Source organism: Lithobates pipiens, unplaced genomic scaffold (assembly GCF_037356315.1).
Source record: "Lithobates pipiens isolate NorthernLeopardFrog02 unplaced genomic scaffold, aLitPip1_a1.2 Scaffold_18, whole genome shotgun sequence".
Lineage (NCBI taxonomy): Eukaryota > Metazoa > Chordata > Amphibia > Anura > Ranidae > Lithobates > Lithobates pipiens.
The window spans coordinates 637,016,704-637,022,703 of NW_027507758.1; positions in this window are offsets into that span (position 1 = coordinate 637,016,704).

Genomic DNA, 6,000 nt, shown 5'->3' on the forward strand with positions numbered 1-6,000 from the left:
TCGGCAGGCATGGACAAGGACATTACATTTCCATCAACAGCACACTGGGAGAACAGGAATAGCAGTGCTCCCTAAGCATTCAAGATTTGGTATACACATGTACTTATTTACATATATATATATATATATATATATATATATATATATATATATATATATATTTTTTTTTTTCAATAGAACTATACCAACATGCTACCTTTTAACCCGTGAAGAAGGATATGGATACACCATTAATTTAGCCATGTTGGCTTCATTTTACGAAACACGTCGGGTTTTGTTGCAACCATCACCTACATCTGACCATTGGTCAGGTATATCTGTGTGTCTCAACATTTTTGGTAGTTGGTACATCATGCATTCTATTTTATGTTACAAATTATATTAGATGTGTATTAATTTTATGTATTTAGTACTTTAATAAAAATCTCTTCATACTTTTATATATATTGTTAATCTACTCTTTCCTCTATAATTCTGTCATTTCTTTTGCCCACACAATCCGTTGGGGCAACCCATACCAGTTTTCCTAAGCGTTCAAGGGGCTCCGCAAGCTGTCAGGCTAAAAGATGTCAATCGGTGCTTGAGTTGGTCTGTCTAGGGGACAGGAGCCACACTGGGGAAGAATTTCTGTCATCGCTGCAGGGGCAGGCTCAGAGGTGGTTGACGCCACGGCAGCTTGAGCCAGGAACGGTTGTATGTGACAGCGGCAACAACCTTCTCTCCTCCTTCTGACAGGGACACATGACATATGTCCTGAATTTGGTGGTGAAGCATTTCTTGACCAAGTACCCAGGCTTACAAGATCTTCTGTGGCAGGCCAGAAAAGTCTGGGGGCATTTCCAGTGGTCACACAATGCCAGGGCACAGCTGGCTGATATTCAACGGGAATTCAACCTGCCAACAAGGGGGCTTATGTCAACCACTGAAGCCAACAATGGGAGATTAATTTTTCCCACTGACAACAACAATGGGATTTAACTTATCTCACTGACGTCAACAATGGATATCAAGTAAATGTACCAAAAGAGACAAAATGGGAATCCCACTAATATAAGAGGGTAGTACACACCCTATAAATGAGGGGGTGTTGTCTAAAGTAACTACTATGAATGAATGAATGAATGAAATACTTATATAGCGCACAATGCGAACTGAATCGCCTCTAGGCGCTGTGGCGAGCTTTGATCATCTGCTAAAAGAGGAAGGTCTTGAGTTTTTTCCTAAAAGCCAGGTGATTTTCTTCCAGGCGGATGTTGATTGGTAGAGCATTCCATAGCCGAGGCCCTTGGACAGCGAATCTCCGATCACCCTTGGATTTATACCGGGCTTTGGGCACGAGGAGGAGGTTTTTGTTGGCTGATCGAAGACTGCGGTTTGGTGTGTAATGATTTATTTTCTCCATTAGGTATTGCGGAGCTTCTCTATGCACGCATTTGTGGGTGAGGCAAAGGGTCTTGAACGTGATCCGATTTTTTACGGTTAGCCAATGTAAGCTCCTCAGTGAAGGAGAAATGGATTCCCAGGGTTTTTTTCCTGTTATCAGCCTTGCCGCCGTGTTTTGGATCAGTTGTAATCGCGCAAGTTGATATTGTGGTAATCCTATGTAAAGCGAGTTTGCGTAGTCCAGTCGTGAATTAATGATTGTTCCAACTACCACTGCTTTGTCATTCTTTGGGATAAAAGGGATGAGTCTGCGAAGCATTCGCAGCAGATGGTGAGATCGACTGACTACAGATCCTATTTGCGCATCCATTGACATTTGTGCGTCTAATATAACCCCGAGACTCTTCGCTTTGGTCTTTGGGGAGATAGTCTGCCCAAAGACGGTTGGTGGAGACCAGGAGGTTTTGGTTGCGGGCTTATGATTTGGGTGTAAGATAAGAAGCTCTGTCTTTGATTGGTTCAGCTGGAGGGAGTTGGTGGTCATCCAGTCCTCTATTGATTTGAGGCAGTTTTCAAGTTGTTGTTGGTGATCTTTTTTTCCATTGATCCGGAAATAAAGTTGCGTGTCGTCAGCGTAAGAGTGGAAGCAGAGATCTGAGCATCTGATGATTTGAAGGAGTGGGCGAATGTAAATGTTGAAGAGAACGGGTGACAACGGAGAGCCTTGAGGGACTCCGCAGGTGACTGCCCGAGTTTTGGAGAGGAATTTTCCTAGTTTCACTGTCTGTGACCGATTTCCTAGGAAGGACGCGAACCATTGGAGATCTATGTCTTGGACTCCGGCTACTTCTGTGAGGCGGACGAGTAGAGTATTGTGATCTACTGTATCAAACGCTGCACTTAGGTCTAGCAGTACGAGGAGACACGGCTCTCCGTCATCTGCTGCTTCGAGGGCGTCATCCCAAATCTTGAGGAGAGCCGTTTCTGTTCCATGACCCGGGCGGAAGCCTGATTGCAGCGGGTCCAGGAGTTTGTGAGTATCCAGGTGAAGTTGTAGCTGATGTACTACAGCTTTCTCCATGATCTTAGAAATGGTGTTGAGGCTTGTAATCGGCCTACGGTTGTTTGGATCCTGAGGGTCCAGGTTTGGTTTCTTGAGTAGAGGTTTGACGATGCCTTGTTTGAGGATGCTGGGAACAATCCCTTCGTGGAATGATCGGTTTATGAGGTGGGTTATGGTTGGAGCCACGATGTCAGAGCATTCTTTCAGTAGTTTTGTGGGGATGATGTCAATAGGTGAGGTACTGTCACGCAGTTTATTAATGATGTTTTTTGCGGTGTCTACGGTAATTGGGGATAGTGAAAATTTTGGCGGTTGCGGTATGTTGGTGCGGACATCCTCTTTATGTATTTGCTGGCTGAGGTTGGATGTTTTCTTCTGACAAATTGTTTCCCTGATGGTTTTGACTTTATCGATGAAAAAATCAGACAGTTTGTCACAGTAATCCTGGGATTCGCTTTCTGGGGGTTCTAGGCACACCGGATTCATTGATTGATTAACCAGTTTAAACAGTTCCTGTGGTTGGTTTGCGGCCGTTGAGATTGTATATGAGAAGTGGTCCTTTTTGGCTTTGAAGATTGCTTTCCGATAATTCTCTGTCAGACCTTTGTAGTTAAATAGGTTTTCCTCGGTGGGATTTCTTCTCCATGTTCTTTCCGCTCTTCTGCGTTCTTGCTTTAGTACGGAGAGGGAGCTATTAAACCATCCAGCATTTTTCTTCCTGTTGAGAGCCCTGCGTTTTGGTGCTACCGAGTCTGCTGATTGCAGTAATGCCTTGTTCAGGGAGTTGAGTGTTTCCTCCGTAGAGTGGTTTAAGGTTATTGTAGATATTTTTTTGGACAGAGTGGTTTTGAAGGCTTCGGAGTACAGTTTTTTATGCGATCTGGTCCAGTGCGTTGTTACAGGTTTCCGTTTTGCGTTGGTGATGTTGGTAGTGATTTTGAATTTGATGGCGTGGTGATCCGTCCATGGCAGAGTTATGTTGTCGAGTATGTTGACGTCGATGTTCTGTTTGAAAATGAGGTCCAGGGTGTGTCCTGACCCATGCGTGGGAGTCTTTATCAGTTGCTGTAGACCCAGTTCTTCTAGTTGATTGATGCAGGCAGTTGCGATGGGGACTTTAGGCTCGTTTGCCCAAAGGTTGAAATCTCCGAGTGCCAGGAAATTTTTGAATTTTAGGGTGTGCATTGCAAAGGATTCCGTGAGGGGTGAAAGAAGATTGGACTTTGGTCCCGGTGGTCTGTAGCACAGTAGAATATGAGTGGTGTCATGGGGTGTTGTTTGAAAATGTAGCGTCAGGGTTTCCATAAAAGACACTGGGTTCTGAGATGATGGTTTAGTGAGATCCAGGTGACCTTTAAAGATCACTGCTAGGCCTCCTCCTTTTTTCCCTATCCGGTGTTCGGTTAGGATCCTGTAGTTTTCCGGCACCAATTCGGTGAGGATGGTGTTGCAGTCAGAGGTTAACCAGCTTTCGGTGATGAAGAGGCAGTCTACATTGTTCTCGATGATGAAGTCGTGTACTTCCAGTCTATGTTTGACTGCAGACCTGGCGTTAATCAAGGCGCAATCTAATTGTAGTGGTCGAGTAGATGTCTTCCTGTGGTTGGGAGCTGCTTGTCGTCCGGTTTTTAATAGTTGTTCTCTTTGAAGTATTTTTTGTATGGAAGATGGCAATGTGGTGTTGATGTTCCTTAGTCTGTGCAGAACTTCAGCTGAGTATTTGAAGTAGCACATGGTTTGTGGATGCTGTTGATGGTACTATGGGCCTAAGATGATGATCCTGATCAGGGTATTGATCCTGAGGTGGGGCTAGGTATCAGACTTGCCGCCGTGCTTGAGGCTATTAGCGCGCAAGTTGATCAGGGGATGCCTATATGGATGCGGAAGGAGTTGTTGTATTCCGTTGCTGGCTGTTCCAGTTGCCTTTACTTAAGGTGGAGGTCTCCGCTTAGAAAAGAAGTCTGGCTGTGATCTGGAATAGTCGTCCTAGGATAGCGTAAAAATGGAAAGGAGGCCGGAGGTAGGGGTATGCTAACCTATGGTTGTTCCAGAGGAAGGCGAAAAAACCCCTGACAGTAGCAGCCAAATGCACCAGTGGGCAAAAATTCCTTCCTGACCCCCGTAGGCGGTCGGACGGAGTCCCTGGAACAATCACTGGGGGGGGGGGGGGGAGTGGAGGTGTGAGCTTACCTGGCTGCGGTTGTCCCCTTTAAACACTCTGGTTCCGGTGAATCTGGCTTGCTGTCAGCCTGACATTTCTGGAAAGCTGTCTGGTTGCCCCTTGCAGTGGGATCTTTAAAATGGAGGGGAGGATGGAGGTAGGATAGAGGTTAGAGACTCCTGTCTTAACTCCTGTTTTCAACTCCTGGTTATTAACTCTCCACTTTAGTTCAAAAAAATCCACTTGTGTTCAGAAAATCCACATGCAAGCCACAATATTAAATATGAAAAACAAAAAGACACTACACACCTAAATGTGTAAACTACAAAATTTACTGAGTCATGGGCTCAAGATCAACAGCATAAATACCTTAGCTATCCCCATATAATCCTAATAACCCCCTTGGGTCCCCCTATTAACCACTTCACCGGACCAATTGTCAGCCTAAGGACCAGAGGTCTTTTTACAATTTCGCACTGCACTGCTTTAACTGGTAATTGCGCGGTCATGCAATATTGCACCCAAACGAAATTTGCGTCCTTTTCTTCCCACAAATAGAGCTTTCTTTTGATGGTATTTGATTGCCTCTGCGATTTTTATTTTTTGTGATATCAATGGAAAAAGACCGAAAATTTCAAGAAAAAAATATATTTTCTTTTTGTTATAAGAAAAATCGAATAAACTCAATTTTAGTCATACATTTAGGGCAAAATTTATTCAGCCACATGTCTTTAGTAAAGAAAATGTCAATAAGCGTATATTTATTGGTTTGCGCAAAAGTTATAGCGTCTACAAACTAGAGTACATTTTCTGGAATTTACACAGCTTTAATTTATGACTGCCTATCTCATTTCTTGAGGTGCTAAAATGGCAGGGCAGTACAAACCCCCCCCCCCAATGACCCCATTTTGGAAAGTAGACACCCCAAGGAAATTGTTGAGGGGCATGTTGAGCCCATTGAATATTTTTTTTTTGTCCCAAGTGATTGAATAATGACACAAAAAAAAAAGTTTACAAAAAGTTGTCACTAAATGATATATTGCTCACACATGCCATAGTTATATGTGGAATTGCACCCCAAAATATATTCTGCTGCTTCTCCTGAGTACGAGGATACCACATATGTGAGACTTTTTAGGAGTCTAGCCACGTGCACGGCACCCCGAAAACCAATCACTGCCTTCAGGATTTCTAAGGGTGCAAATTTTTGATTTCACTCCTCACTACCTATCACAGTTTCGAAGGCCATAAAATGCCAAAATAGCACAAAACCCCCCCAAATGACCCCATTTTGGAAAGTAGACACCCCAAGCTATTTACTGAGAGGCATGTTGAGTCCATGAAATATTTTATATTTTGCCACAAGTTGCAGGAATTTTATAGAAAAATTTTT